Source organism: Microtus oregoni, unplaced genomic scaffold (assembly GCF_018167655.1).
Source record: "Microtus oregoni isolate MIOR12 unplaced genomic scaffold, Mior012 000006F_ref0000085, whole genome shotgun sequence".
Lineage (NCBI taxonomy): Eukaryota > Metazoa > Chordata > Mammalia > Rodentia > Cricetidae > Microtus > Microtus oregoni.
Window position 1 is genome coordinate 25,597,461 of NW_024543065.1, and position 21,853 is coordinate 25,619,313.

A 21,853-nucleotide genomic window follows, 5' to 3' on the forward strand; every position below is an offset into this window, starting at 1 on the left:
AACATGTAAGAGGGGTCATTCCAGACTCACACATTCCAAGCAAGCATTTCTGCTCTTATTACTAGTTCTGACAACCGCACACAGCTATACATAGGTACATAAACTTGGTGGATATTTTCACACAGATAATATTTCATAAAATCTGAGTATGTAATGTCATCTTGGGCTCACTAAGATGCCTCAGCATCTAAACAACACTCATCTTATGCTCACGGTGGTCAGATAGATTTGTACACATGTACAAATCATTCATGAGGAATAGTGAGATGACTCAGGGAACAAAGGTGTTTGCTGCCGAGCCCGACAACCTGAGTTCGGTCTCTGTGCTCCAATGGTGGACAGAGAGAACCGCCTCCCCCAAGTGGTCCACATTCATGCTGTGGCATGCGCATGCCTGCAAACACACACAGTAAATGCAATAAAAACTCAAAATCATATATGAAATGACAACATTTTAGGTATTTTTATAATCTCAAAGTCTGTAGGTGACTTACATGTCAACTAGCAGGTGATGAGTTGAGTAAATCAAGATCCTTAAAGTGGATTGTGCCTTTAAGTAAACTATCCTTTTTGGACTTGGTAGAAATTTTCATTTCTGCTTCATCTCTTATTAAATATAGCTGACTCAGACCCTGCTTTAACTATCCGGAAAAAAAAACTGAAGTAAGGTACACTGAAAGGATCTTCAAGTATATTCACGAGGAACAAAACGGACATGTCTGAAGGATGAAAATTACACACAGGGGGTTGAAGAGATGGCCTAGTGGTTAAGAGCATTGACTGCTCTTCCAGAAGACCCGGGTTCAATTCTAAGCACCCACATGGCAACTCACATATGTAACCCCAGCTCCAGGGGATCTGATGCCAATGCACATAAAAATGTTAAATTAATTAAACACACACACACACACAGAGAATTTTTCAAGTGTGATGGTTAATGTATATTGTCAGCTTGGTGGGATTTCGTCACCTGGGAGACAAGCTCCTAGCCAGGCCTGAGAAACGATCTTAAGCAGATTAAGTAAGGTAGGGGGATCTACCCTAAAAGTGGGTGGCATCGTTCTCTGGGCTGGGGTTATACAGCAAAAGGAAAAATCCAGCTGAGCACAAGCATTCGCCACTGTCTGCTTCCTGACGGCAGCTGCAGTGTGACCGGCTGCCTCCTCATGCTCCGGTCACCGTGCCTTCCCTGCCATGATGAATTATAATTCACACAGAGAGACAAAATAAGCCCTCTTTCCCTTAAATTGCTTTTATTGGGGTATTTTAGCACAGCGACAGAAAAAGTAACACATACATCAAGGAATGAGTTCAACCATTCACATACCATCAACAGATGGTCGCAAACTCAAGACTGGTGCCATCTGACTCACACCTTGGCAAAAAATATCCCTTGCCTTCTTAGTATCTGGCTTGATAAGGACTGCTGGATTATAGAAGAAGCAAAACAAAATGCTGGCCAGTTAAGTAAAGCAATAGTCAGAATGAAATTTAGAGGGTGGTAGTTGGTCGTCCTAATGCTTAGAACTATCCTATGAATTTATATTAGAAACCTACATCAAGTGGAAAATGTATTTTGGAATCGACAGAAAATGTGTAGCTACCTATTCTTTCCCCAAGCACAGCTTACTTGCACCACCTCCTAATGCTGCCTATAGGCAAGATACTTGTCAAGGTCATTTTCTCTTCTGCGTGGCTACTCACTGTACTACACTTCCTACTCTCTTACATAGGGGTACAGTCACGTGACCGGCAGACAATGAACAGAAATGGTGTATGTCACTTTTAGGACCGACCTTAAAACCTGCCATGTAATTTTTCCTTTTCCCCTCATTTGTCAGTTGTCTGAACAGAATGACTCCAGAGAGATCCAGGTTTAAATTCTGAGCTACATGGTGAACCGCTTCCTTGCGACTTGACAGAGTAGTGAATTTCTGTTATATAAACTCACAGATCTATGAGGAGGTATTTGTTATAGCAACTGGCATTTCCTGACTCATTTATATGCACATCTGTATAACTCTGGTCTGTTTTTTGATTTCTCAGTACTTGACTCATTCTAGGATAAGTGTCTAATCCTGATCATTTGGTTACAGTTAGCCTGGGGTGTTATAGAAGGTCATTTCATATAGACATGGCCACCCACAACCCACTCTGGAGTACAGGGAGCTAGTTTCAAAGAAGCGGGGGGGGGGACTTATGAGCTAAGAACCACACAAGAGTGTCTCCTACATGAAGGACATTACACAGGAAAAGACTAAGACGGATTGGGCCTCTTAAGCTGCCTCCTAAGGTAGGAGAAAAGGCTCTGTTCCATCAATCTTCCCATTTCTTAGGAGCCCTCATGCCAAAAGACCAGCTGTAAATCCTAGATAATTAACTCCCAGAGACAATTAGCCCTCCCTTGAGAAACACAGATGGGATAAAAGCCGAAAGCCATTCTTATTATGCTCCAGCAGGCACTGTTTGAGGAAGCTAAGATGATCTCTAGCCTGTGATCTTTTTGCTGAGGACAAATCATGAACGGAAAGGAAGAAGTTCCTGTTTAATAAGTAACAACAGTGCCAGAACACGGGGTTAGGTGAACAATTGTTGTATCAATTTAAAAATTCTGGCTTAGCATTGGGAGGGTTCTATTATCTGACTTGGGTTGGAGACAGGCCTTCATGTTTCATGGAAGCTGAAGGGATTAGAATATTTAGTTCCCTCCTGTCCAAGCTACAACTGTATCCCATCAGCCTGTTGGGTAGTGCCACCTAAGGACTGGAATCTTCAGTAAGAGATAAGGAAGAGGAAACAGTTTAGGGTGTGTGTGTGGTATGTTTGGGTTCTGCTCTCCTATAGTGGTTGAAGTCTGGCAGTATGGGGTCCCCTGAGAGATATCATGACCAGTGTCTCTTGGTGTTTGGTTTTTTCTGAGCCTAGTTCTCATATCTACCCATTGATTCCATGAGCCAGTCTCCTAAGAGATTCCCTTTTTGACATTCGACATAGTAAGTTTTAAATGTTTGCAAAGGGAAACCTTGACTGACACAATGATTTTCTCATCCTTCTGTTCATCTCTTCATTGACAGTCTGATGATAGACTATTTGAATTCTTGAAATCAGTATCCACATATATTACAAGATCTATATCTGATACAAATGTGATTGCTACATCAGGTAAAGCTTGAGGCATGATCCTTTAAAAAAATATAGTCCTACAGAAATCTGAGTCCTGAAGGGTTCTGAATCATGGTGGGCACATCCTAATGCCTCTGCCAGGTGAAAAGGTGTCATGGCAACCGGCATTTCCTGACTAATATATTCAGTGTTGTGCTAGTCTCATAGTGTTGTTATGGAGTATCTGTCTTCCGAGGAGTAGCAAGTTGACTGATTCATCTCCTAACTTGGAGACCTTCACAGTTAAACTTTGTATATATACTTGCATATTTTGTCCATGAAAAATTACAAATGTAATTTTATAATATTTATTTTATTATATTTTATACAATATATTATAATATTATATTAAAATTTGTATATATACTTGCATATTTTGTCCATAAAAATTACAAATGTAATTGTTATGATATATTATTATATATAATATTATAAAATATTATTTTATAATATTTTTAGTTTTTAAAATTATTATTACCTCATTTTCTCAATGCCTTTAAGGCTCCAACCCCTCCCATGTATATCCCCCTGTTCTCTCTCGAATTCATGGCCTCTTTTTAATTGTTTATATATATACACATATATATGCATTTGTGTATGTATATATCATAAATACAAACTTTTCAGTCCATATAACATTACCTGTATGCATATTTTCTCAGGGCTAATCACTTGGTATTGGATAACCAATTTGGGGACCCTTCCATGGAGAAGATAATTTCTCTTATTCTTAGCCTTCCTCGTTATTCATAATTCTTTGTCTAGAGTGGAGGCCTCTTGATCTTTCCCCCTTCCATGTTAGCATGCCCATTTGTGTCATTGTTCGGGTCTTGTTTAGGCAGCCACGTTGATGAGACTTCATGAGTGTAACCTCTCTGACCTTTCTGGGAAAGACAACCTCACAGCAAACTTCCTGATCCTCGACTCTTATAATATTTCTATCCCCTCTTCTGCAATGATACCTGAGCCTTAGGTGCAGGAACTGTGCTGTAGATGATCGGTTGGGACTGGGTGCCACACAACGTCCTTTTCTCTGGATTTGTTGTGATTTTCTGTAATGGTCTCTATCTGTTGCGAAGAGATGCTTCTTTGATGGGATAAGAAGAACACTTATCTGTGGGATAATATTTAGAATGTAGTTGGAATTACGCTGGTTTACCAAAGTGGTTGTAGGTTCTCTTCTAAGATTCATGACTTCATTAGCCCCAGGTAACAAACTAAGTTTACACCACCAGGCAGGATTTCCCTCTTGTTGAGCAGGTCTTAAGTCCAATTAGAGAGCTGTTGGTTTCCATCAAGGTATGAGTGCCGTTATTGCACCCTGCAGATTATCGTGCCAAGCTGTCTACTGTTGCGATCCATGGGCATCCTAGTCAGCTAGGACTAGTGACTGCTTCCTCCCTTGGAAGTTTGCATGACACTTTCTGGTATGATGAGAACTGGTCAGCATAGAAGAGGCTCTCAGATGAGACCCAGCACAGGTCCTTTTGCGCCTATGTCTGAAGTGCATAGTATCTTCAGAAATAGGGACTTCCCTGCCACCTTTTGGAGGCAACCAAGAGTGACAGCAAAAGTCTAAAACGTTTTGAGACTCATTGGACAACCTTGACTAACAGCTCCAAACAGGACTTCTCATACCTGGTGGAGGGGTTTTGTTAGCTGGTCTATGGCTCTTGGGCAGGGGGTGACTAAGATTTCATTTAAACAAAACCAAATGTATAGGTATACCCAGGCATGTTTTGTATTTAATTTTTATGTGAGTAGATAATAATATGAGTATGACTTTTTTGAACATCCTTGTTATTTTACTTCCTACCTCTTTCTTCTCCCTAATTACTGCCTCTGTTTTTTCCATTTCCCCCGTCAAGTTGTCTGTTCCCTGCTATTCCCTTCTATATTGCTCCCCACTCCTGCCACGGTCACCCTTACTTTCCTGGGTTCTGCAGTGACTCCAGAGTAAGCACTCCCATCTGAGGAGACTTGGAACTCGGAATCAAAGATGAGAAAGAATAAGTGATGTTTGTCTTTCTGGGTCTGAGTTACATCAACCAATAAGATCTTTTATAGTTCCATGCATTTACCTGAAAAGTTCATGATTTCAATTTCCTCTACGGTTGAATATTGCATTGGTATCTGTCTCACATTTTTATTATTCGTTCTTCAGCCGAAGAATGCTTGAGCTGTTACCATTTCCTAGTTATGATGAATAGAACAGCAATGAACACAGCTGGGCAAGCCGCTATGTGGTATGAGGTCAGGTCCTTTGGGCATATGCTAGCTCGTGGTCAGTTTGGGATGCATTTCCCTTGTACACATTCATATGTCTATGATCGGGGTAGGTGTGCATACGTGTTTATGGGTGTGCTTGCACGTGTATGCAATGCCTATGGAAGTCAGAGGTCAAGGTCAGGCTTTCTAAATTATTTCTCTAACTTATATTTTTAGACAGGGTCTCTCACTGAACCTGGAGCTACAGACACTTGCCACTGTCCCAACTTTTATAAAAAATGTTTACAGGGCCCATCCTCGGATTCTCACGCTCACAGCAAGTCCTTTATCCACCGAGTCATTTCCCTAGCTCTTCCTTGCATGTAGTTTTTTAGTTGGAGCAATCATTTTTTTGGATAGGTAAGAAAACTAAAATCTAATTAAGATGAGACAAACTTTAGTGTGATGTGAGATTCCCCTCTGTATGCTTTGAGTGTGTTTTGTTGACATACTAAAAAAGCTGTTTTGACCTATGGCAAGGAAGAATATAGCAAGACAGGAAATCCAAGCAGAGATAGAGGAAGAATGAAGGCAGAGTCAGAGAGACGCCTTGTAGCTGCCAAAGGAGAAAGAAGTCAGAACCTTACCAGTAGGCCACAGTCTTGTGGTGATACATCGATGAATAGAAATGGGTTAATTAAGATATAAGAGCTAGCTAGAAAGACGCCTAAGCTGTTGGCCAAATAGTGTTGTAATGAATAAAATTTCTGTGTAATTATTTGGGTCTGGGTGGCCAGGAAATGAATGAGCAGTCTCCATCTACCTTAGTGTAATGCTAAATATACATTGAAAGCAAAACAGGAAAAACAGATTAGACAAAACAAAAAAGAACACCAGAATAGAAACAGGGAACTTTAAGGTGAAAGAAATAGAATGAACACCAACCAAGTAACAAGAAAATCTAAGAGAAATTCTAGAACAACATCTCCATTCTAGTTCGTGTAATAGATATTGCCTGTAAGAAAATAAGAAAACAAAACTGGCCAGGCAGTGGTGGTGCACGCTGTTAATCCCAGCACTCGGGAGGCAGAGGCAGGCAGATCTATGTGACTTTGAGGCCAGCCTGGACTAAGGAGCGAGTTCTAGGACAGAAAGGGCTGTTACACAGAGAAATCCTATCTCCAAAAACCAAGCAAGCAAGCAAGCAAACAAGCAAACGAACAAAAACACCCCTCACCACAACAAAACTAACACAAACCTGCAGGTTTTAGAGGGACATATGCCTTGCCTCGGGCAGGCCGGGGACACCATTGTGGATCTTTAAGTCAAGTTCACCAAGAAGACCTTCGGGAGAAGGTCAGAGGGGAAATAATCCTGACATCTTTGCCCAGCTTAGTCACTTGTTCACAACTTCAGCAAATTCTGTGGAGACCCAACCCCTCTAAAGCTATACTTAGGAAGGATTTCTGTTTTATTTTGCTATAAAGCGAGTTAAGTAAAGAACTAAAAATAAAGACTGGAGTCTTGCTGGGAGTTGGTTAATTCGTCATTTAACTATTTTGGCTTTCATTTGTCCACTAATTACACAGAGAAGCCATTACGTTACAGATGCCAAAAAAGTGACTCCTCTGGAAGAAACTATAAACAATGAGGTGACTTCAGCCATTTGCTCCGGACTTCAGGAAGAGATTGGACATGAAATTCCTGAGTGTCACCTCCTCTTGTTCTCAGTCTCCTCATCCATCATGTGAGAATCTTTTATTAAACAGTAGCAACTTTCTCAAAAAAAAAAAAAGAAAGAAAGATGGAATAAAAAGAAAGAAAGAAAATAAAAGAAAAAGAAGAAGCACCTCAGAAAAGAGAAAAAAAGTCAGCAAGAGTGACTGGTATTTTTAAACTACAGAGAGGGAAAGTAGTCGGTAGGAAAGATAAGACCTTGAGCTCTAAAGTCAAGGCTGCTTCGCTTAAATGTACTTCTTAGAAGATTAGATTTGCTGAGGGGGAGAGGGGAGTTTCTTGCCAAAATCATTAAGGAAAACTGATTCTGAACATGTCTTAAAACAGAGCTTTTGGTAAACAGGAATTACCTATAAAGAAAATCAGGAAGGCGACGTGTTTCTTTTTATGAAGTTACATCCTGCCATAGAAAAGCTGGATCGGAAATAAAGACCGAGGCTTTCCCAACTGCTTACCAACCCGGCCATTATTTCATCAAGGAAAATCTGAGCAAAAAGTTCAGCTCAGCAACGAGTGAAAACAAGAAGACCAAAAGAGGTTTGAAATGTCCCAGGAAGCCAGACAAGCAATGGCTACTTCTAATCATCAGGAGAAAGGGTGCAAACACTCTCTGCTGTGTGGTTAGGGGTTTCTTTGTTGCAGGCCCCTCGCATTTCAGCAATACTTTCCCCTGACTTGTTCTGTAAAAGAAAAATATATGGGTACCCAAGAAAGTGAGACTAATAAAATATGATGTTGCTGTTGTTGTTATTTGCTGTGCGTTTGCGGGGTCGTCTAGCTTTCCCAGTTTCTGCAATGGTACTTCTCTACTTTGCTCCTCACTTCTCTGATTTGCCATCGCCATTCTTGATACCTTCCCATTTTATCCTCCCACTCTTCCACTCTCAAAAACGAGGCTATTTCTCTGGAGAAATAGGTTCCCATGGCTGTTAGGCTGCAATGGCAGGTGCCAATTTCTACTAGCAAAGTAGAAAGCAGCTCATAGCTTCTGCTCTCTCCTTTCACCCCACCAACTCCCAACTCCACACGGTCTTCAGATACACACCTCCTTCTCCAACCTAGCATCCTCTCGCACACCCTGCACAGCCCGCATGCCAGGATGCCCGCCACCACAGTAACGCTCAACCCACTCGGCAGCCCCACCCAGAGCCGTCCCGCCTCCCACGCGCGCACCAATGGCTACAGCCCACAGCTCCCAGAGGGCCCTTTGATAGGACAGAGCAATCTGACAGTCTCAGAGCATGTCCCGCCCCCTCTCGCACTCCTCGGGATCCGGAGCAACCCGAGCATCAGCGAGAGTAGCTGCGAGAAGCCGCGGCGGCGGCGCGTCGGTGCAGTTGCGCCATCTGTCAGGAGCGCAGCCGGCGGGGAGGGGGCTCCGCGGAGAGGAGGAGGGGTCGCCGTGCGCCGGGCCTCCGAGACCCGCCCGCCCTCCCGCCGGCCAGGAGCGCAGCGAGGCCGCCTAGAGCCGGAGCGCTCCGAGGACTCCCCGGGCTCACACAAAGCCACCGCCCGCGCCAGCCAGGGAGGGACCGGTCTGCCGGGGACACCGGCGCCGCCCCCTCGGCGCTTCGCGAGGCCCACGAGCTCCCGGGCCCCGCCGCGGAGCCGCCGGAGCCGCCTGGGCCGCGCCGGAGGAGGGCAGAGAGAGGACCATGTGAATGTGCTCCGGAGCCGAGCGCCACGCCACACAGGTAAGCGGCCGGGGATGCGCTGAGCCGCGGGATGCTGCGGAGACGCCCGGCCCAGCGCCCCCGCATGGGCTGCCTCCGCTGCGGTCCCGCCGCGCAGCCTCCGGGGCGCCGAGCCCTGGGCTCCCCGCGACGCAGGACACGGATGCGGGGTGCGGCCCCGAGGCTGCGCGGGCACCGGGGTCTATTTCCTCGGCCACCGGCGGGCGCCGGGTGAAAAATAGGAATTGGCTTGGGGGCGAGGTTGGCCCAGCTCCGCCCCCGCCCTCCTTTCGCGGCCCCCGGCGGGGACCCGGGCTGTGTGTGTTGTTTTAATGTCAGGGATGATGTAATCACTTAATAATTGATGCCCCGTGCTGCTTTCCTCCCCACCCAACCCCTGCCCCACTCCTCCACCTCTTGGCCTCCTCCCTCGGCGGCCCTCGCCTTCCCCAGCGCATCCTCCTGCCTATTTCTGGAACCTCCCTTGCACTTCCCCCACCCTCCCCTTCACCCTTCCTGTGCCACAACCCACCCACCCTTCCCCTTTCCCCTGTGCCTGGCCTTCCCTCCTCTTCCTCTGTCCCCCACCCCTTCTGCTCTGTCAAGCTAGGGTTTTCCTCCCTTCTCCAGTCGCTCGATTTCCTCCCTACTTCCCTAGGTCGGTGGATGGTTTTGTTTGGTCGCCTCCAGGCTCTCTTATCTCTGAGGCCACAGGCAGAAGGGACTGGCTAGAAAGAGGCCACCAAGCTTGGGTCCAGGAGGCGTTTGCTGGGACTCATTGGGAGGAGGGATAATAAAATCACCCATTTTGCCCCTCCTTCCTCCAATAAATCAGACTCGCTAAGTGTGTGTGTGTGTGTGTGTGTGTGTGTGTGTGTGTGTGTGTGTGACACAAAGAGCCCTTTCAGTTCATAGAGAAGTACCCAGGGCACCATGCTTCTTGTTTCTCATCCCGAGGCCTTCCTTTTCTTTCTGATGAAGCTGTTGATCTCTTAGTCCTTTCTGCCACATTTACCAAAAAAATGAAAGCTCCTAGATCCGGGGCGGCAGGTGCAGGCATTTTGCTGTATTCACCCTCTGGTTGCAACTGCAGTTTTTTCTATTTAAGGGGGAGGGGGATTATCTCAGCTGTCTTAGGAGTTGCTATACTTTCAAGGAAACCTCCTCTCCTCCCCCTTTTTCCCCCTCTTCCTTTTTTGGGGATAGGTGCTGATACCTGAGACAGGATAAATTGATGGAGGATCAGAAAAAAATTGTTTCTGAGTCAGAATCAAACTGTTTAACAAGACTGAGGCAGCCCTTAAAGTGCAAGGCCGCTTTGCTGAATGAAGTCTTTTGAAATGTGCTCTGGTCTGCTCAGAAATGTTGCTCTGCCCCTTTTATTTAAGTAACCGGGGCTGTGGATAGAATAACAGTGGGCTACATTTGGAAGACCGCTGGAGACAGCACTTGTTGGCTTCAAGGTTGACTTTGAATGCCCACGTCTTTCCATTCACCACCAAAGCAACTACAATACTTTTCCATCCTTTGTGCTCTGTGTCCCCGTCTCCGCCTCAGGAGTACCAAGTGTTCTTTAGATGAAGAAACTCAGATCTCAGAGGAAGTGGTTTCAACTCTAAAGCTTCGGGGGTAGTTAACAGGGGATGTGGATGTTTGAATTCAGAACCTGTGATGTTCCTCTGAAGGCGGAAATGTTAATGTAAATCTCAGGTTTGTTATGTCCAGACTGCTGACCCGGGTTGTGGCTCCTCGGCTGTTGAAAGTGACAAAACTGTCCCAAGTCTGTTCTTTAGCCGTTTTAGCTGAAAAGTTTATGTTGCTGTACTCTGATGTTCCTTGTGTAACTTCTTACATTAGAAAAAAAAAAAAAAGACAGAAGGGTTCATACTAAATGTTCTCTGAAAACAAAGGCTGATTTGTTGGGATACCAGACCCAGGAAGGGAAGTTGGTACGCAGTAAACGCACACTGTGCTGCCCAAGTTAGAGGAACTCACTAATAATAAGGTTGAACAGGAATGAGTGCGCCCTACTTTCCCGGGGTCTGGAGTCTCCAACCCCATCAGTTTGAAGTTGATACCGTCCAGGCCCAGCACAAATGCCATCTCTCTTCCGAACCCTTCTCTCTCACAACTCCTCTGCTCCAAACAGACCACCAGGTCTCCAGATTTGTCTTCCAACGTCATCATCAGATATTGTCTGTCTTCTGTGTCGGCCATGAACTGGCCAGGAGCGCCTTGAGAAGAGAACCTAATCTGGCTTGTCTTGTTTTTCCCTCAAGTTATACTTTAGCTGGTGTTACTTGGTGACTCCATTTAGCGAGCAGCGAATGTGAATTAGGTCAGTGACAGATACCTAACTAACATGTGTTTTAAGTAGGCACATGCTAGCAGCTATAATAGGCCTGAAAACATAGAGCAGTACAAAACAAAAGATATTTATTCTTGCTAATGTGATAGTCCCCAGTAGGTGTTTCTGTTCAGTAGATGGCTTTCTCCTATGCAGTGAGAGACTCTGTGTTCCACTCCTCCACCGTGCCATGGCTTTCCCTCGTCACCTGTTTCAGCTGATAGATTGGTGCGGAGGGTGCATCTCCCTTTAACGTGCTTTGGTCTGGATATAGGCAGTCTCCTGCCGTTCCATTATTTGACGCTGCTCTGTGGACTTTGATGTGGTCTTTTGCCTCAGAAGCACCTATCTTGGCCTAGTTTCTATTTGGCAGTTCTGTAGACTCCAAAGAGTCCAGGGAGGATCCTTACAGATCATGGTTCCGTTTAACTTATTTTCCTTAAGTAATTAAGAAAAGTAAGAAATTGGCACATGGGGACTGGGCAGCATGGACGAGGGAGCGAACGACGTCTGTCTGTTTGCTTAGGTTACTAAAGACTGAACTCATATTCCTGTTTATTCATCGATCCAGCTTTCTTTCATGATGATTCCTCTTTTAGTTGGGAACTGAACTTCCCCTTTTCTCCGTCAGCATGTAGGACAGGTGAGACTTCACTGTCCTGGGGCTTTGCATCCAGCACATTGCGTGGAAGCTAAGTGTGCTTTGGGAGCTGGAGTGGAGGACTGCTAGCGTTCCAGAAGGTTCCCAGTCTCCACAGGCCTCAGCATTGTGGCAGGAGTTGTCTATATCAGTTATCACAGTTGATAATATATTTTTACTTTTGCAATGGCCATTTTCTTGTGTTTTTCTTTTCTGCAAACACTGGCTCATTATGTTGTTTTGTGCAAGATAACAAAAAGATAGGGCGATGGCAATGGATACATGCCGAGTCCTGGTTCTTCAGAAGCCCACAGCCTACTAGAGGAGAGGAGAGTAATAAACAGTGTTAACATTTATTGGACATTCACTGCATGTCATGTTCCACTTAAGCTCAACTTTGAACAATAATGATATGAGCCCATGCCTCTGATAATTACCATTTTATAGATGGAAAATTACACATTTCAGTAATTCTTGAGTAACTAATCTAAAATCAAATTCCAGGGAAGTCAGGATCAGGCTCAATTAGTGTGGGTGGCTACAGTACCCTTGCCCTATGCCACACTAGGTGAAGGAGGAGACATAGGAGAATGAGGATTGCTTAGCTGAGGTGTTTTTTTTTTTTTTTTTTTGGCAATTCACTGTACCAGGAAAAAAAATATGCCCCAAAGTGACTGCACAAACTGTTTAGGATGCTGCAGCTAGTTCAAGACGAGGTGGGGGCAGTGGAGAGATGGACAGAGGGATAAGACAGAGCTGAAGGAGAAATTGAAAAGGGTTTCTTCAGGTACCCATCTTGAGTGCCGTAAGAGTCCCAAGTAGAGATGTGGCATGGGTCACATTGTATTTTAGGAACATAACTTGGTCGTAGTGTGGAGCATGACCTGAGAGAGACAAGAGCCATCCCAGCAGAATTGTTTGCAGACTCTGGGAACAACAGATGCAGGTCCGAAAGGAAGTGAGTTTGTTGAGACAGAGTGAGAAAGATTGAGACAGAGCAGAGACATTCCTGAAGCGAGGTGGAGACCCGTAAGGGAACAGGGTGGTGGCTTCATTGTGGCCACTTAGGACTTCTGTCAGACGACTGGGAGGGTCTGGAACTAGGGAAGAGGACTAAGATTCAAAAGTCAATCTGCTAGTAGCAAATTGCAAAATACTTGAAGCCATGGAATATATCCCTTGAGGAAGAATATACCAATAGAATAGATGTGGCCAAGGCGAGCCCTGCCATAGAAATAGGGGTGCAGGCCCTCAGTTGAGGGTATCCCAGATGGGGGACAGGCCAGGGCCCGGGTGGGTAGTAGTAGCTGGAGCCAGAGAGTTGACCAGAGACAGGATGGAAAGTGCCATTGGATTTAGCATGGGAAGTTTGGGAACATGACCGGAGAGAGTGGTAGCAGCCTTGGCTGTCCTCACCACAGATATGTGCGCAGTCAGGCACGCCTGTACAGAGAATCCCTTGTAGAGTTTCTCAAGGTTGCAGGTCATGGAGCCTGGAGTCTTCAGGATCATATAGTTCAACATGCTAATTTCACTTGAGGCAAAATGAACTCCAGAGAGAATTGGTAACCCATCCCAAGAGCCAAAGCCCCCAGGTTTTATCCCAGGTTTTATGCCTTTCAGTTCAGGGGAGGGGTGGGGTAGAGAGCGTGGAGCTGAGGTGGGGTCCAGGTTTGGTCATCCCAGATGTATGACCTGATTTTTACTTCCATTTCTTTGTCTTTTTTTTAATATGTAGGATGGGGGTGGGTGGTGGATGCACATGAGTACAGGTGTCAGAGCTCCTGAGCTGGAAATACAGACAGCTGGGAGTTGCCTTATATGAGGTCAAGGAGCTGAGCTAGGGTCCTCTCCAAGATCGTTATACATTCTTAACCTCTGAGCCTTCTCTCTGCTCCCATTTCTTCTAAATCAGTGATTCTCAACCTTCCTAAAGCTGCCAGTCTTTAATACAGTTCCTCCTGTTGTGATGACCCCCCAACCAAAAATTTCATTGCTACTTTATAACTGTAATTTTGTTAATATTCTGAGTTATAATGTAAATATCTGTGTTTTCTGATGGCTTTTTTTCTTGGTGTGTTTGTTTGGTTTTTTTTTTTTTTTTTTTTTTGAAAGAGTGTTTCTCTGGGTTTCCTGGAGAAACACTTTGGAGAGAGACCAGGCTCACCTCACATGCACAGAGGTCCTCCTGCCTCTGCCTCCTGAATGCTGAGGTTAAAGGTGACCCCTGTGAAAGGGTCATTTGAACCCCCCATGGGTCACTACCCACAGGTTGAGAAACACTGCTTGAAATGGAGACTGAGTGAACTGACCAATGTAAAGCTCTTAAAAATCACACCCCACATATCAGTAAGCTGTGTGTTTACTGATAATCTATAATATGTGTATATGCACATACGCACACGCAAGTGCACACACAAGCATTTAGAAAGCAGAGGTCATACTATGTATGCCCACCATCTTGAGCGACACCGTGTTTGTTTGTGCGTGTTCATTGAAAATATATTGTGTGTACATTAGGAAAATTTAAGTGTTTTGAAAGAGATAATGGAAGACTGTCAGTCTCAGATCAAGAAAGGTTAGGAAAGGCAGGACATTTGTTTATGTGGTGTGGTTGAAATAGCATTTTTACTCTTTTTTTTTAAAGAAATGTAGCGGCTTCTTTATCCCTGAGAACAGAAACATAAAGGCATTCCGGAGTCAGCCCTGTAAAGGGTTTCTTTGTTTCCATCAGACAAGCAGAACTGTAACCTATTTACGCTTCAGTCCCTTGAGTTGGACTTAAGAATGTATCCTGATTCTGCAAAGGAAAAAGAAACTACAAAGTAGGAAAAAGCATGCATTTGATTTCTGAAAAGAAAAAAAAAAAAGACTTGAGTTATTTAGAGAAATATGATCATCTTCTAGAGTTTTGTAGTCAAGCAAATCTAATTTTTAGCTCTTAAAACAACCTAAGTAGCCTCAACAACATTATCTCAATGGGCTTGGGTGACATGCAGTATAGACAGCTTAGGGATAAGTGACACTCTGGACTTGATTAGGACACAGTAATCCTAGAAGGATGTAAATTGAACTGGATTTATGGCCTAATAAAAACGTGGGAAGAAAAGATAATGCTTACTGACTCATGAGACTTTAACAGTGTTTGCTGGACTCGGAGTTGTGACATTTGGATGAGAATGCTTCTGTTGGTCTCCAGCTGGTTCCACAGGGCCTGCTCTGCACCTCCCTCGGGATGGGAGGCCACCTTGGTCTCCTGGGGTGCATCTAGGAAGTACAGATCCCATTCTGCATTAGTATGCCCACTCTCTCAAGCAACATCGTGCTGTGTTGGGAAAGCAGATGTTGGGCACCTATTGCCTGTAAACTTTTGTGAAAGAAAAATTATAGTATCAGAAAGGCTTAGCTCATCGCTTATTCCTGTTCCAAAACTTTTTCCTGAGAATTAACATGTTTTGGTCCTGTATCAAAAAAATGTTGGTGATATATAATATGCACAGCTCACCACAGCTTCTCATTCTTGTCAGAATGTGCTGGCCAGATATCACCAGCCTTTTATTGAACCCTGGAGGCCTGTGCTTGCCATTCTACATATAGTCGTTTTTTTTAAATCACAACAACTCCGTGTGACAGGGACAGTGTTATTGTCCGCATTAGTCACACGGGGAGACCGAGGCTCAAAGCTGTGAGGTCACCTGTGCCTGTGTGTCACACAGCTAATAGCTAGCGAGGCCAGGCCTGGGTGCTTCCTCTTCTGAAGGCTGTTTAGACTTCGCCTCTTTGCCTTTGCTCTGCAAAGGGAGCAGCCAGGCACCTCTACCCCAGTGTGAAAACTTCACCCCTGATGTAGCCACTGAGCACTCTTCCTCCAAGAAGTCCCCTTCACCCCTCCCTCACCTCAGAGCTGGCTTGCCACCCTCATTGTGGCCTGACTCATGCGTAGCAGAGGGAGTCAGATGGGTGGGGGACAGGGAGTACTGGACTTTTACAGCGACACGTAAGCCCTTGGCAAGTCAGGGCTACATGGGGGTGCTTAGCCAGGGTAGCATACAGCGCTATTCTATTCCATGACATGATTAGCCCCACTTGTCAAGAAAACCAAAGCAGAGTGGTTATGTGATTTTTGTCAAGGCTAAAAAGTGACAGCGCTGGGGACCTGAACCCAGGTGGTCTGGCTCTGGTGTCTGTGTTTTCTTTTGCTTTTGTCTCCTCTCTCAAAAGAGATGGTGATCCCTAAGGGAGAGTCTGTGCCCAGCAGCTGCCAGGCCATACACAGCTACTGTATTGAACATCAGCCCTTTCGTCCTTCCATCCACCCCTGCAGAACAGCAGACAGGTAACGAAACCAGAAAAGAACGCTGTGTCAGTGATTGCAGAGTACAGGGGGCCCTGCTGGAAGGCCTGCTCCCAGGCCACTTTCTAATTTCAACGGGACAGCCAGGGTAGACCCCTATGAAATCTCTGTAGCCCGGTGGAGACATAGGAATAGAGGAGGAGGAGGAGCTTCTAGAAGGCGCGGAGTACAGGGAGTGCAATGTGGGAGCAGGTGTAGGAATTGTTGGAAATGACCCCCCCCCCCACACACCCAGAGTTGGGGAGCCTTGGCCTCTGCCACAAAAAGACCTCTTGGCATTTTGGAGGTTTCTAAGTCTCTGCTCCTCTTGAATGTGCTTGTGGGATTTTATCTAGTGAATTCTGACGCTGTATTTTGTTCCGAGCTTCCATCTTTGAGGCACCCCAAAATAGCAGGTTTTTAGAAGTTGTATAAGGAGTCCATCTGCTTTATATTGAAAAGTAGGGCTCTAACGGAACATTTTAAACAAGCCAGTTCTCTTTTCTCACAGCATAGCCCAGGGAACTTTCCCCAGTCCTCCCTTTAACCACAGAAAAAGTGACTGGGTCTGTATGTCTGTGACAGCCTATCCAGTTTAATCTCCACCGAGAGGCAAAAGCCCATCAGGAAGTTCCTTCATTTCCACACCTGTTAAAAGTCATAATGTTTTAAAGTCATAATGTTTTCAAATACTGACACATGTAAAATTTGATTTTTTTGTTTTAATTTTATTTTAATTTCAGCGCATGAGTAACATAAGAACGTTTTAAGAAGTGCTGGTTTCTGTTCACAGTTTCTCTGGCTATTTTCTCAGTTTGGAGGGTGTCACTTTGGTCTGGTTTATTTTCTCACGGAGAAATGCAAACCCAGCATCTTACCATTCTCAGATGTGGGCTCCGGAGCTGGCTTATCAGGAAACATTTTGCAATTCATCTCCTCCCTGACAGTGTTGCTCTGAGCCAGTTCATTGTCCACCTTGGTTTGGTCCTCCTCCTCGGAATATGTATCCTTCTGACTCTGGCTTGCAAAGATTGTTTGCTTCTGGATTAGTGGCTAGGCATTTGTCCTTGTCAGCGAGAGCCAGTGTTAATGCTGTTTCCTCCCACGTGCTAACAGCCCACTGAGTAGGAGGCAAAAACCCAGATTCCTGAGCATGGCCTTCAAAGCCTCCACGGTCTCATGCATTCCCCTAAAGTTAAACCCGGCTCACCTCACTCCTTAGCCAAGATGTCTGTCCACCCGCTACATCTTCAACACGGACAGACGGATCATGTGTTCTTGCGGTTAGTCCCCTTTCCCAGACCCCTAGTCTTCCGTTTCCCTTAGAATCCTTCCCGTTTGTCAAGGCCCAGCTGGAGTCCCAGTCTCTTCGTTTTCTTACATTAGCCTTTTGTATCTCTCTGTTGCCTCCTAATACAGGATGTCTGGTGTTACTAGTTAGAACCTGACTTGAGAAATAAAAGGTTCAAAGAGTTTTGTGTCCTCTGCAAGGTAACAACTTAGCTAAGACCAGATCTTCAATTTCCTGAACTTCTTACGCGGGACTCCTGTCTTTCCAAGAAATTGTTGGTCCTTTTTGTGCCCGCATAAAAAAGATGTTCCATCTTTTTCTCTGTCCACTTACAACTTATAGTGGTGTCCCTCATGAGTAGAAGTTCAGTAGATGCTTCTCTCGAAGAGCCTGGAGCAAGGTCTGGGGTGCAGCTGGTCTCCTGGATATCATGTTATTAGACCGGTACCTTCCTGAGCGTTGAGCTTCCGAGCGTTCCCTACTGACTCTGGAGCAGATGTAGCAGTTGGTCCTAGACTGCTCACACCCTACTGTACCTTGAGAACGGCATGTGTTTAAAGAACTCTGCTCAGAAGTTTGAGCTTTTTGCTGAAGATTTCAGGCAGTCAGGAACGTGGTTAGGTCTTCCGCTCTGCCATTAGGTTCTCATCAGCATAGTTTGCAGAGGCAGAGGGGAGGAGTACACCACACTGCAGAGTGACACGCGAAACCAGGGAGAATAGGCAGAATGGTCCCACAGCTGGAGGAGGCTGCAAGCTATCGTAGTGAGCAGTGGAGGTGAAGGGGCCGCCTGGGTATACGCGTTGTGCCCTGCAGCCTCCCCACCGCGGACCTGCCCATTCCCGGACTTCACACTGGACTGCGTTGCCTCAGCCATATGGAAGGCAGCTTTGTCTGTGGGGGTACCTTCTCCACGTGGCTTCACCTGAAGAATCCCCTTTTCAGGGGAGGAGGAGGGTTTATACCAGATTTAAGGTCCTGCAAAGTGAGGATCTGACGCTGTAGCTCAGCTTCAGCCTTTTTCTTTTTTCCCTTTTTCTTTTTTGTATGGCTTTCAAAGGAATGGTAGGAAATGAGCTTTTTATAAACTGTTTTCCATGGTGACAGGAGGGACCAATCTAGTCATTTTTGCAACAAAAGACACAACAGCACAATGGGCGGTGTTTGTCAGACGTTCCTTAGAAGCCCTCTGAACCACCTGTGAGCTGAGCCTGGGTTCTCATTAATGGCTTCCCCTAGCCAGCCCTCACCTGAGTGCTGGTTTCATCTGCCTGGGGGGTAGAAAGAAGAACGTTTTCTCTGGATGTAGGGCAGCTGCAGAAGCGAAAGGGAGCGTGCCGGGTGTTCACTGCTGCTCGGACGTGGAGGTGGGGTGTTTTGCTTGCTTTCAGCATGCAGTCTAGGGTCTAAACATTTCCTGTCCCCTGGCTTACATGGAGGTGGTCACACACTGCTCTTCCCCCTTTGTTGGCGTCTAATGTCCCCGCTTGATTTGTTTACCCAGTTTGTTCATCTTCAGCTACTTCTGTGTATGCCATTGTCAATACTGTCAATTTTAGTAGCGCTGGTCTAAATGATTGTATAAAACTACAACAAGCTGTGCACGTATGTGCTTGCTGGTGACAGTGTTTTTGCATGTTTTCAGTAATGCTTCTTGATGGAGATGTGTCTTTAGAAACTTGATGGAGATGTGTCTTTAGAAAACTTCCCTCGTGTGGGCAGTACCTCAGATAATCCTTTTGCCCCTGGATCCTCAGAGTCAGTTTAGAATTCACATTCTGTTTTCAGGTGATAATTTGAATTCCGTGTTCCATCTTCTTGGGTGAAAATTTTGTGATCCTTTTCTTACCCTGGGGGTAGAAGCAAAGAGAATGGGCCACACCGCGCCCTGTTCTAAGTACAGTAGACCGAGGAATTCTCACTAGTTTGTCATTAGTGAACATACTCTTGTTTCCGGATGGCTGGAGTTGGAGATAGTTCCTTTGGAGGCTGAGTTCCTCTGTGGAAGCATTAATCTCTCCATTCCAGTCTGTCTGTTAGTCTATCCGTTCCAATCTGCCCCTTCCAGTCTACCCTGGAAACGGAGAGCTTGCATCTCATGTCTTCCAAGTGTGTTGCAGAGAACTTGCTGCTTGTAAGACCGCAGTTCCACTCCTTACCCGACAGTGTTCCCACTCAGACCGCACCACAGAGAAAAGTCCAGCCCACGGAAGTGATTGAGTTCCCGGTTTGTTACATCTAAGGCAACCCTGTCTGCCTTGCCTGTTCCTCATCTCTCCCACTGGGATGGAAGTTGTCTTTTCACCGGGTGAAACATCTTGGTCCTGGCCCTGCAACAGTTCTTCCTCAGACCTGAGAAGGAAGACGGTCTGCTCTACCCAAGCCTCCGTCTGGGCTCCCGATGCCCATTCTCTTTACTAATGAGGGGGCTGTCGGTGAGGCAGGAAGAGGTGGAGGAATAGATAGAAGAGGGTTTAGGCAGCCTAGGAAAGGTTCAAAGAGTGCCCAGCTTGTGACTAGATGGATCAAAAGAATCTAGATTGGCACTCCATTGGAACTGGGTTCCTCTCAGAGCAGTTCTGTGACTTTGCATGAATGGGAAAGCTGGCCTAGTGGTGACCTAGGATTCAGTACTGACTTGACTAGTTAAGCGGGCAGGGTGTTCTAAGACACTAAAGAAAGCATCTGTCGAACCAGCTGAAAGTAGAGCTCAGGGTGGGTTCTAGGCTTGAATTGGGAATAATAAGGATGAGCCTGATCTCTGAGGAGTTAGCCCAGTAGGTATGTTGGAAGAGAAAAGGTGAAGAGGCTCTCAGATAGGGAAAGCCAGGGAGGCGGACGGTTCCTGCTAGATGCTGATGCAAGGGTGATTCTGTGTTCAGTGAATTCTCCTCAGCAGTAGAAACCTGGTCCTGGTAGAGAGTAAGGCTACCAGATGCTGAGAACACGAGAGTGGAAAGCCATTGGTCCTTCTTGCCCCTGGTTCAGATGTTTATAAATGTTTTGAAAAGAGGATATATGCATGTGTTGCTTTTGTCCGGGGGTCTGGACCGCTGGAGATGTTGTACCACGAGCAGCTGGTTAAGCGGGAATCATATTTTTAACTGATGCTCAGTTTTCTTTCTATTTTTACTGATTCCTGCTGCCTTGGGACTCACCCCCATGGAAGGCTAAGGATCCTTTTACTTTAAGGTGGGGACAGAGCATAGCCAAGGACAAGAGCGCTTTGCTTAGCTGTTGATGTTCAAGCAGGCCTTTCAAGCATGTTTTAGGGACCAGGGTTAGCCCGTCTCCATTTAAGAGGCAGAGTTTGTAAGAAGGAAAATAACTGTGGGTCCCAGGAACCAAACCTCAGAAGGCCAGGCATGCTTATGTGAAACTCATGAAGGGAGGTTGCAGGACTGTTCCCCTCCAGATGGAAAGGAGAAATTTTCGCCTGGGTTAGCGAGAGGAGCTTACAGAGGCTCAGAGAAGATGATTTAAGGGATGGATGGTCATTGAGACCCATTGCCCCTTTTTTAGATTCATCTAAGGGGGCATTCAGACACTGTAGCTTCAGAAGAGTGGAACGACCCCTGCAGGCAGTAGAACGTGTGTGGAACTCTGGGGAAGAAACCACCTTGAAGTGTGCCTGCCATGGACACATTTAGGCCGAACCAGGCCTGGAGCATGTCCCCTCCCGATTCCCCAAAGCTTACACATGACATAGGGAGAATTCTGAGAGTCAGTCCTACTTAGGTTCTGAGTGGGTGTGGAGTTGCTGAGAATTCTGGGAGAAGGAAGCATTTTGGTCTCACCCCTAGAGGCTGGCTGAGCTCGTGGCTGCAGATACTGCCAGGCTCTAGTGAGAAGTTGACCAGTGTGTCTGTAGACCCAAGCCCACACCCAAAGCCAGAAGGAAGAAATACCCCATGGGGCCATCAGCACTTGTACCAACCCCCCTCCTCATCACTGCCGTGGTCTGTCATCTTTCCCTGGAGGGAAGAGGGGAAAGGAAGGAGTGGCTTTGAGAGGTGAATTTAATTGACTAATTGCCCATAGCAACCAAAGTCTTAACTCCTAAGAGACTGTAACAAGATTATTTTTTTCCGTCATAAGCAGAAATGTAATGTTGGTAATTAAGTTGAATTCAACCATTGAGAAATAAGGCAGCATATTTTAAAATACACAGTTGAGTGTGCACCGCAAGCGGAGCAGTTAGGCTCTATTTTTACTTTCAGGTAGGGCAAGGAATTCCCTCTTAACACGCCTCTGAGGAAGTCATGGCTCAGGATACCTGTGTCAGGCTTACTTAGAGTGAGACGTGAGATGTTCTGCCCTTAAGGCTAGAGCTGTAAACTTGGAACCACAGAGTGCAGTGAGGGGTTGGCTCTCCAGGCTGAGCTGCTGAGGGTTCTTATCAGTGCTGTGGAAGGAGGGAGCTGAGGTCAGGGAAATGTACTTAGAAGTTCAAGCCTTTCTC

General features: G+C 45.8%; 1 protein-coding gene across 3 annotated transcripts in view; it reads left to right on the plus strand.

The window, feature by feature from the left end:
* The first annotated feature begins 8,386 nt into the window (after window positions 1–8,386).
* Fyn (FYN proto-oncogene, Src family tyrosine kinase) overlaps window positions 8,387–21,853 on the plus strand; it is a 202,164-nt gene continuing 188,697 nt past the window's right edge. For all 3 annotated transcript variants that reach the window (XM_041653604.1, XM_041653607.1, XM_041653606.1), the window contains exon 1: window positions 8,387–8,801. The gene's annotated coding sequence lies outside the window, so the exon portion shown is untranslated. The remainder of the gene's footprint in view (window positions 8,802–21,853) is intronic.